A 10,744-nucleotide genomic window follows, 5' to 3' on the forward strand; every position below is an offset into this window, starting at 1 on the left:
TTAGAGAATCAAGAAAAATGATGCTACCCTCTGCCTATTGGCTTTTTAGTTTATTCAAGCCTGTCACTAAATACAACACTGCCCCTTTAAGACAAAATAAAGATCTTTATCTGACTCACTTTTCAAAGATGTCTAGAAATGTACACGTTTTGTGCTCTTGTAGGAAGCAATCCCTCCCCAATTGCTGACTACAAATGATCTACAACTGGGCTAATATCTCACTAATGGGCAAAGGATCAAAATGTGCACACATGGATAAATGCAGCTCTCGCTTTAACCTCAAAACAAGTGCATCCACTCACGACCGCTCATGCTGTAAACACAGTCCAGTTCATCCACTCACGACCGCTCATGCTGTAAACACAGTCCAGTTCAAAGTCAATGGCACAGATCCATATATCTGTGTGTCCTCGAGTGGCCCAGCCAGAGCCTGGACTTGAACCCATCGAACATCTCTGGAGATAGGTGTGCAGTGACGCTTTCCATCCAACCTGACCTGATTGGTTAGTACTCTGGTCTCCAGTCCAATGGGAGGGCATTCTGATTGGTTATAATTGTGTAACAATTATCAGGGCTGACCAATAAAAAGAGGTAGAAGATGAGACGCTGGAATGAGAGACACACACACACACACACCAGATGGCAGTATTGTGCTGGGACAATAAGAGGTCTTAGGTAATTACAACTCATCAGCCTTCAGTAATGACTTTCTCTCTCTTTGGTCAAGTCTATCATGTCCATTGAGAGACACACATTAAATACATTTTGGATTAAAACTTTTTGTGATTTGAATCAGGCTTTTTATGTCAGCAGAACAATTAACGTATTGGATTAAACAGTTATTAAAAGACAGACAAAACACAGACAGTAAGGCAGACATAAAAAACAGACAAAAAGGCAGACAGTCAGGCAGACAGAAAAAACAGACAAAAAGGCAGACAGTCAGGCAGACAGAACAGACAGACAGACAAAAAGGAAGACAATCAGGCAAAAAGGCAGACACAAGACAGACATTACAGACAGACAGAGACATTACAGACAGACATTACAGACAGACAGAGACATTACAGACGGACATTACAGACAGACAAACATTACAGACAGACAGACATTACAGACAGACAGACAGACATTACAGACAGACAGAGACATTACAGACAGACAGACAGACATTACAGACAGACAGACATTACAGACAGACAGACAGACATTACAGACAGACAGACAGACATTACAGACAGACAGACATTACAGACAGACAGACAGACGGAGACAGACAGACGACAGACAGACAGACAGACAGACAGACAGACAGACAGACAGACAGACAGACAGACAGACAGACAGACAGACATGACAGACAGACAGACATTACAGACAGACAGACAGACATTACAGACAGACAGACAGACATTACATACAGACAGACAGACAGACATTACAGACAGACAGACAGACAGACAGACATTACAGACAGACAGACAGACATTACAGACAGACAGAGACATTACAGACGGACATTACAGACAGACAGACATTACAGACAGACAGAGACATTACAGACAGACAGACAGACAGACATTACAGACAGACAGACATTACAGACAGACAGACAGACATTACAGACAGACAGACATTACAGACAAACAGACAGACATTACAGACAGACAGACAGAGACAGACAGACAGACAGACATTACAGACAGACAGACAGACAGACATTACAGACAGACAGACATTACAGACAGACAGAGACATTACAGACAGACATTACAGACAGACAGACAGACAGACATTACAGACAGACAGACAGACATTACAGACAGACAGACAGACGGAGACAGACAGACAGACGGAGACAGACAGACAGACATTACAGACAGAGACATTACAGACAGACATTACAGACAGACAGACAGACATACATTACAGACAGACAGACAGACATACATTACAGACAGACAGACAGACATTACAGACAGACAGACAGACATTACAGACCGACAGACAGACATTACAGACAGACAGACAGACAGACAGACATTACAGACCGACAGACAGACAGACAGACAGACAGACATTACAGACAGACAGACAGACAGACAGACATTACAGACAGACAGACAGACAGACAGACATTACAGACAGACAGACAGACAGACATTACAGACCGACAGACAGACATTACAGACAGACAGACAGACAGACAGACATTTTGTTGCACGTGTCAACATGGTAGGATACTGTCTTCCTCTTTCAGCATTAGGAAACACTACACAGCATTGGGATTACTATATTACTATATATATTATTACCTATACTATATATATACACAGCATTGGGATTACACCACAAACGGTTCAAATCAAATGTTTCTAATGGTTGGAAGCTTACTGGGCGGAGACATTACAGACTATTGACCTTACTGGGCGGAGACATTACAGACTATTGTCCTTACTGGGCGGAGACATTACAGACTATTGTCCTTACTGGGCGGAGACATTACAGACTATTGTCCTTACTGGGCGGAGACATTACAGACTATTGTCCTTACTGGGCGGAGACATTACAGACAGACTATTGACCTTACTGGGCGGAGACATTACAGACTATTGTCCTTACTGGGCGGAGACATTACAGACTATTGTCCTTACTGGGCGGAGACATTACAGACTATTGTCCTTACTGGGCGGAGACATTACAGACTATTGTCCTTACTGGGCAGAGACATTACAGACTATTGTCCTTACTGGGCGGAGACATTACAGACTATTGTCCTTACTGGGCGGAGACATTACAGACAGACTATTGACCTTACTGGGCGGAGACATTACAGACTATTGTCCTTACTGGGCGGAGACATTACAGACAGACTATTGACCTTACTGGGCGGAGACATTACAGACTATTGTCCTTACTGGGCGGAGACATTACAGACTATTGTCCTTACTGGGCGGAGACATTACAGACTATTGTCCTTACTGGGCGGAGACATTACAGACTATTGTCCTTACTGGGCGGAGACATTACAGACTATTGTCCTTACTGGGCGGAGACATTACAGACTATCGACCTTACTGGGCGGAGACATTACAGACAGACTATTGACCTTACTGGGCGGAGACATTACAGACAGACTATTGACCTTACTGGGCGGAGACATTACAGACAGACTATTGACCTTACTGGGCGGAGACATTACAGACTATTGTCCTTACTGGGCGGAGACATTACAGACAGACTATTGACCTTACTGGGCGGAGACATGACAGACTATTGACCTTACTGGGGCGGAGACATTATAGACAGACTATTGACCTTACTGGGCGGAGACATTACAGACTATTGACCTTACTGGGCGGAGACATTACAGACTATTGACCTTACTGGGCGGAGACATTACAGACTATTGACCTTACTGGGCGGAGACATTACAGACAGACTATTGACCTTACTGGGTGGAGACATTACAGACTATTGTCCTTACTGGGCGGAGACATTACAGACTATTGTCCTTACTGGGCGGAGACATTACAGACTATTGTCCTTACTGGGCGGAGACATTACAGACTATTGACCTTACTGGGCGGAGACATTACAGACAGACTATTGACCTTACTGGGCGGAGACATTACAGACAGACTATTGACCTTACTGGGCGGAGACATTACAGACAGACTATTGACCTTACTGGGCGGAGACATTACAGACTATTGTCCTTACTGGGCGGAGACATTACAGACAGACTATTGACCTTACTGGGCGGAGACATTACAGACTATTGACCTTACTGGGCGGAGACATTACAGACAGACTATTGACCTTACTGGGCGGAGACATTACAGACTATTGTCCTTACTGGGCGGAGACATTACAGACTATTGACCTTACTGGGCGGAGACATTACAGACAGACTATTGACCTTACTGGGCGGAGACATTACAGACTATTGTCCTTACTGGGCGGAGACATTACAGACTATTGTCCTTACTGGGCGGAGACATTACAGACTATTGACCTTACTGGGCGGAGACATTACAGACAGACTATTGTCCTTACTGGGCGGAGACATTACAGACAGACTATTGACCTTACAGGGCGGAGACATTACAGACAGACTATTGTCCTTACTGGGCATGATGATACATACCAAGGAACGACGTATCTCCCTGTTGCCCGTTGGGACAGTAACCGAAAGGTTCCTGGATCGAATCCCCGAGCTGACAAGGTCAAAAACTCTCCATAGACCTCCCAAATTAACAATGTTCTGACAGACGTGGATGTCGATTAAGGCAGCCCCCCCCCCCCCCCCCCCCCCCCCCCCCCCACCCCGCACCTCTCTGATTCAGAGGGGTTGGGTTAAATGCAGAAGACACACCTCTCTGATTCAGAGGGGTTGGGTTAAATGCAGAAGATACATTTCAGTTGTACAACTGACTAGGTATTTACACCTTTCCTTTTCCTAGGTCTGGGGTTTCTGAGACGAGTTAATGACTGAGGACTAAAAATGTTATTCACTTCCTCGACACCAGAGGGCAGGAGACACTCACAAAGAAATTGGAGTAGGTTTTGTGACAAACCACCAAGACAGAAAAAAACTAATAGTTTTACATCTCTGCATATTTGTTTCAAATATCATTTTGGAAAATAACAAAGTTAACTAAAGAAGAAGTCAGTTGGATCTTGACCTAATAAAACACATTGAATGGACAAATGGAAAAATGGATCCCCATATTAAAATGACCTTATCTAATTTGCATATTTTGTTTTGACTTAAAAGTTGTAACTTTAAGGGCCAGCTGGATGACTGGAGGAAGTTATGGGCCAGCTGGATGACTGCAGGAAGTTATGGGCCAGCTGGATGACTGGAGGAAGTTATGGGCCAGCTGGATGATTGTAGGAAGTTATGGGCCAGCTGGATGACTGGAGGAAGTTATGGGCCAGCTGGATAACTGGAGGAAGTTAAGGGCCAGCTGGATGACTGGAGGAAGTTATGGGCCAGCTGGATGACTGGAGGAAGTTATGCTTTAAGGGCCAGCTGGATGACTGGAGGAAGTTATGGGCCAGCTGGATGACTGGAGGAAGTTATGCTTTAAGGGCCAGCTGGATGACTGTAGGAAGTTATGGGCCAGCTGGATGACTGGAGGAAGTTATGGGCCAGCTGGATGACTGGAGGAAGTTATGGGCCAGCTGGATGACTGGAGGAAGTTATGGGCCAGCTGGATGACTGGAGGAAGTGTATGGGCCAGCTGGATGATTGTAGGAAGTTATGGGCCAGCTGGATGACTGGAGGAAGTTATGGGCCAGCTGGATAACTGGAGGAAGTTAAGGGCCAGCTGGATGACTGGAGGAAGTTATGGGCCAGCTGGATGACTGGAGGAAGTTATGCTTTAAGGGCCAGCTGGATGACTGGAGGAAGTTATGAGCCAGCTGGATGACTGGAGGAAGTTATGGGCCAGCTGGATGACTGGAGGAAGTTATGGGCCAGCTGGGTGATTGGAGGAGGTTATGGGCCAGCTGGATGACTGGAGGAAGTTATGGGCCAGCTGGATGACTGGAGGAAGTTATGGGCCAGCTGGATGACTGGAGGAAGTCATGGGCCAGCTGGATGACTGGAGGAAGTTATGGGCCAGCTGGATGACTGGAGGAAGTTATGGGCCAGCTGGATGACTGGAGGAAGTTATGGGCCAGCTGGATGACTGGAGGAAGTTCAATAACTTCTCCTCCAAAATAAACCTCCCTCTCCGGCAGAGCCTGCAGATCCGGGTCCAAATACTATTTGAGCTCATTACTTTATCTGTTCTTGAATGCCCTTGCCTGGGATCAGGTAACCAATAGAAACATCCCAAAATAACAAACCCTGCTCACCTTGGCACTCCGGGCATGGCTAAAGCAAACACACACACACACACACACATCTGCATTTACTATGATAGGGCCTCTATAGAATTCAGGGCATTCATACTTCCTGCACTCAGCTGAGCTGTTGTGAAGGAAGTTAATCACCTCAGCCAATCACATCAACGCGGAGCTATACGGAGTTGTTACAAAATCTGGGGCGGCGCCGCGGCGTTGAGGTACGGAGCTCAGTTTGGTCCTCTGGAGACTCCACAATTGCATCACGCCATCTGTACGGCGCCTTATGGCCTGGAGGTTTCTCTACGATACAGAGTAAAGAGGGGAGGCCCCAGATGTTTGACGTGGCGTTGACGCCATCTTGGAAACCAACATCTGAATTGTCAGAGGGCCAATAGGAACGTAATGTGCAGCTTGTTTTCATCTACGACTGTTGAAAACACGTCACGATAAAACTTTTGAAAAGGAAACCTAGAATGACCCGTCCCGTTACAGGACCAACTGACCTGTCAATCAATCATTACCCCGTCCAAGTTACAGGCACTGACCTGTCATCATCATGACCCGTCCCCAGTACAGGCACTGACCTTTCAATCATCATGACCCCTTCCATTACATTGACAACTAACCTGGCCAATCAATCATGACCATTCCCTTAACGGACCACTGACCTGTCACTCATCATGACCACGTCCATTACAAGGAAACTGACCTGTCAATCATCAATTACCAGTCCCATTAGCAGGACACTGACCCTGATCAAATCATCATGACCCGTTCCCAATTACAGGACAACTGACCTGTCAATCATACATGACCCTCCCATTACAGGACAACTGACCTGTCAATCATCATGACCCGTCCCATTACAGGACAACTGGACCTCCAATACATCATAACCCAATCCCATTACAGGACAACTGACCTGTCAATCACATGAACCCGTCCCATTACAGGACCAACTGACTCTGGTCATCATCATGACCCGTCCATTACAGGACAAACTGACCTGTCAATCATCATGACCCGTCCCCATTACAGGACAACTGACCTGTCAATCATCATGACCCGTCCCATTACAGGACAACTGACCTGTCAATCATCATGACCCGTTCCCATTACAGGACAACTGACCTGTCAATCATCATGACCCGTCCCATTACAGGACAACTGACCTGTCAATCATGACCCGTCCATACAGGTACAACTGACCCGTCCCATTACAGGACAACTGACCTGTCAATCCATCATGACCCGTCCCATTACAGGACAACTGACCTGTCAATCATCATGACCCGTCCCCATTACAGGACAACTGACCTGTCAATCATCATGACCCGTCCCATTACAGGACAACTGACCTGTCAATCATCATGACCCGTCCCATTACAGGACAACTGACCTGTCAATCATCATGACCCGTCCCATTACAGGACAAACTGACCTGTCAATCATCATGACCCGTCCCATTACAGGACAACTGACCTGTCAATCATCATGACCCGTCCCATTACAGGACAACTGACCTGTCAATCATCATGACCCGTCCCATTACAGGACAACTGACCTGTCAATCATCATGACCCGTCCCATTACAGGACAACTGACCTGTCAATCATCATGACCCGTCCCATTACAGGACAACTGACCTGTCAATCATCATGACCCGTCCCATTACAGGACAACTGACCTGTCAATCATCATGACCCGTCCCATTACAGGACAACTGACCTGTCAATCATCATGACCCGTCCCATTACAGGACAACTGACCTGTCAATCATCATGACCCGTCCCATTACAGACAACTGACCTGTCAATCATCATGACCCGTCCCATTACAGGACAACTGACCTGTCAATCATCATGACCCGTCCCATTACAGGACAACTGACCTGTCAATCAACATGACCCGTCCCATTACAGGACAACTGACCTGCAATCATCATGACCCGTCCCATTACAGGACAACTGAACTGTCAAGCATCACCATTCAACTGAATCTATTGTCCTGTAAAATGAAAAGGAAACCTAGAATGACCCGTCCCATTACAGGACAACTGAACTGTCAATCACATGACCCGTCCCATTACAGGACAACTGACCTGTCAATCATCATGACCCGTCCCATTACAGGACAACCAACCTGTCAATCATCATGACCCGTCCCATTACAGGACAACTGAACTGTCAAGCATCACCATTCAACTGGATCTATTGTCCCGTAAAATGATCTGCTACTCTGTTACTGTTACTGATATTAACAGGTGTGTTGATGTCTGTTAGGAGGAGGACCATATTAACAGGTGTGTTGATGTCTGTTAGGAGGAGGACCGTATTCAACAGGTGTGTTGATGTCTGTTAGGAGGAGGACCATATTAACAGATGTGTTGATGTCTGTTAGGAGGAGGACCATATTAACAGGTGTGTTGATGTCTGTTAGGAGGAGGACCATATTAACAGGTGTGTTGATGTCTGTTAGGAGGAGGACCGTATTAACAGGTGTGTTGATGTCTGTTAGGAGGAGGACCATATTAACAGGTGTGTTGATGTCTGTTAGGAGGAGGACCATATTAACAGGTGTGTTGATGTCTGTTAGGAGGAGGACCGTATTCAACAGGTGTGTTGATGTCTGTTAGGAGGAGGACCGTATTCAACAGGTGTGTTGATGTCTGTTAGGAGGAGGACCGTATTCAACAGGTGTGTTGATGTCTGTTAGGAGGAGGACCATATTAACAGGTGTGTTGATGTCTGTTAGGAGGAGGACCATATTAACAGGTGTGTTGATGTCTGTTAGGAGTAGGGACCGTATTCAACAGGTGTGTTGATGTCTGTTAGGAGGAGGACCGTATTCAACAGGTGTGTTGATGTCTGTTAGGAGGAGGACCATATTAACAGGTGTGTTGATGTCTGTTAGGAGGAGGACCATATTAACAGGTGTGTTGATGTCTGTTAGTAGGAGGACCGTATTCAACAGGTGTGTTGATGTCTGTTAGGAGGAGGACCATATTAACAGGTGTGTTGATGTCTGTTAGGAGGAGGACTGTATTCAACAGGTGTGTTGATGTCTGTTAGGGAAAGACGAATGGTGAAAATTACAGAGAGATCCTTGATGAAAACCTGCTCCAGAGCGCTCAGGTCCTCCGACTGGGGTGAAGGTTCACCTTCGAACAGGACAACAACCCTAAGTACACAGCCAAGACAACGAAAGAGTGACTTCGGGACAAATCTCTGAATGTCCTTGAGTGGCCCAGCCGGAGCCCAGACTTGAACCCGATCAAACATCTCTGGAGAGACCTGAAAATAGCTGTGCAGCAACGCTCCCCATCCAACCTGACAGAGCTTGAGAGGATCTGCAGAGAAGAATGGTAGAAACTACCCAAATAAAGGTGTGCCAATCTTGTAGCGTCATACCCAAGAAGACTCAAGGCTGTAATCGTTGCCAAAGGTGCTTCACAAGTACTGTGTAAAGGGTCTGAATACTTGTCTAATTGTGAATTGCATTTTTTTAATTTTATGTTTCATAAATTTGCCAAAATAAATAAAAACCTGGTTTTACTTTGTCAATATTGGGTATTGTGTGTAGATTGATGAGGAAGAAATACAATTGAATCCATTTTTAGAATAAGGCTGTAATGTAACAAACCGTGGTACAAGTCAAGTTGTCTGGATATTTTCCCCAGAAACACACCAGGAATGGATGTCGTTCCCATAGAATTCAACATTTTGGGACAGAGTAGCTCCCCACTATTTACCCAAATGACAACATACATCACTCATTTCAGTACTTCCTAGTTCCATGTAACAAGCAGTTATTTCAGTGATATTTAAAACCTGGAACACGTGCAGAGTCCCCTGCTGATTAGAAGTTTTATCAATTATTAACAAGTTATCAATTATAACAATTTATCAATTATAACAATTTATCAATTATAACAATTTATCAATTTTAAACAATTTATCAATTGTAACAATTTATCAATTATTAACAATTTATCAAATATAACAATTGATCAATTATAACAATTGATCAATTATTAACAATTTATCACTTATAACAATTTATCAATTTTTACCATTTATCAATTATAACAATTTATCAATTATTAACAATTTAGCAATTATAACAATTTATCAATTATTAACAATTTATCAAATATAACAATTTATCAATTATAACAATTTATCAATTATTAACAACCATTTATTATTAACAATTGATCAATTATTGTTAATAATTGCTAAATTGTTATAATTGCTAAATTGTTATAATTGATCAATTGTTATACTTGATCAATTGTTAATAATTGATAAATTATTAACACTTTATCAATTTTTAACAATTGATCAAATATAACAATTGAGCAATTATAACAATTGAGTAATTATAACAATTGAGCAATTATAACAATTTAGCAATTATAACAATTTAGCAATTATAACAATTTAGCAATTATAACAATTTATCAATTATAACAATGAAATAATAACAAAACTCACAATCGATAAAATAATAAATTGTCAAAAGTCTTCACAGATTTGATACATACCAATTAAAGTAGATGAAGGGGAGGATATGAAAGGGAGGGAGGAGAAGGGGAGGAGAGTAGCGGGAGGAGTGAGAAGGGAGGGGTAGTGAGAGGAAGTAGATGAGAGGGGATGAGAGGAGATAGCAATAGAAGGGGGGAGGAGAGTAATGAAGGGGAGGAGATAGAAGGGAGGGGTGGGGGTGGGGATTAGAGGAAGGAAGGAGAGGAGAGAGAGGTGAGTATAGGAGAGGAGAGGAGAGGAGAGGCGAGGAGATGAGAAGAGAAGAGAAGAGAAGAGAGGAGGGGAGGGGAGGGGAGGGGAAGGAGGGGAGAGGAGAGGAGAGGAGAGGAGAAGAGAGA

Source organism: Oncorhynchus kisutch, unplaced genomic scaffold (assembly GCF_002021735.2).
Source record: "Oncorhynchus kisutch isolate 150728-3 unplaced genomic scaffold, Okis_V2 scaffold3749, whole genome shotgun sequence".
In the NCBI taxonomy this organism is placed as follows: Eukaryota; Metazoa; Chordata; class Actinopteri; order Salmoniformes; family Salmonidae; genus Oncorhynchus; species Oncorhynchus kisutch.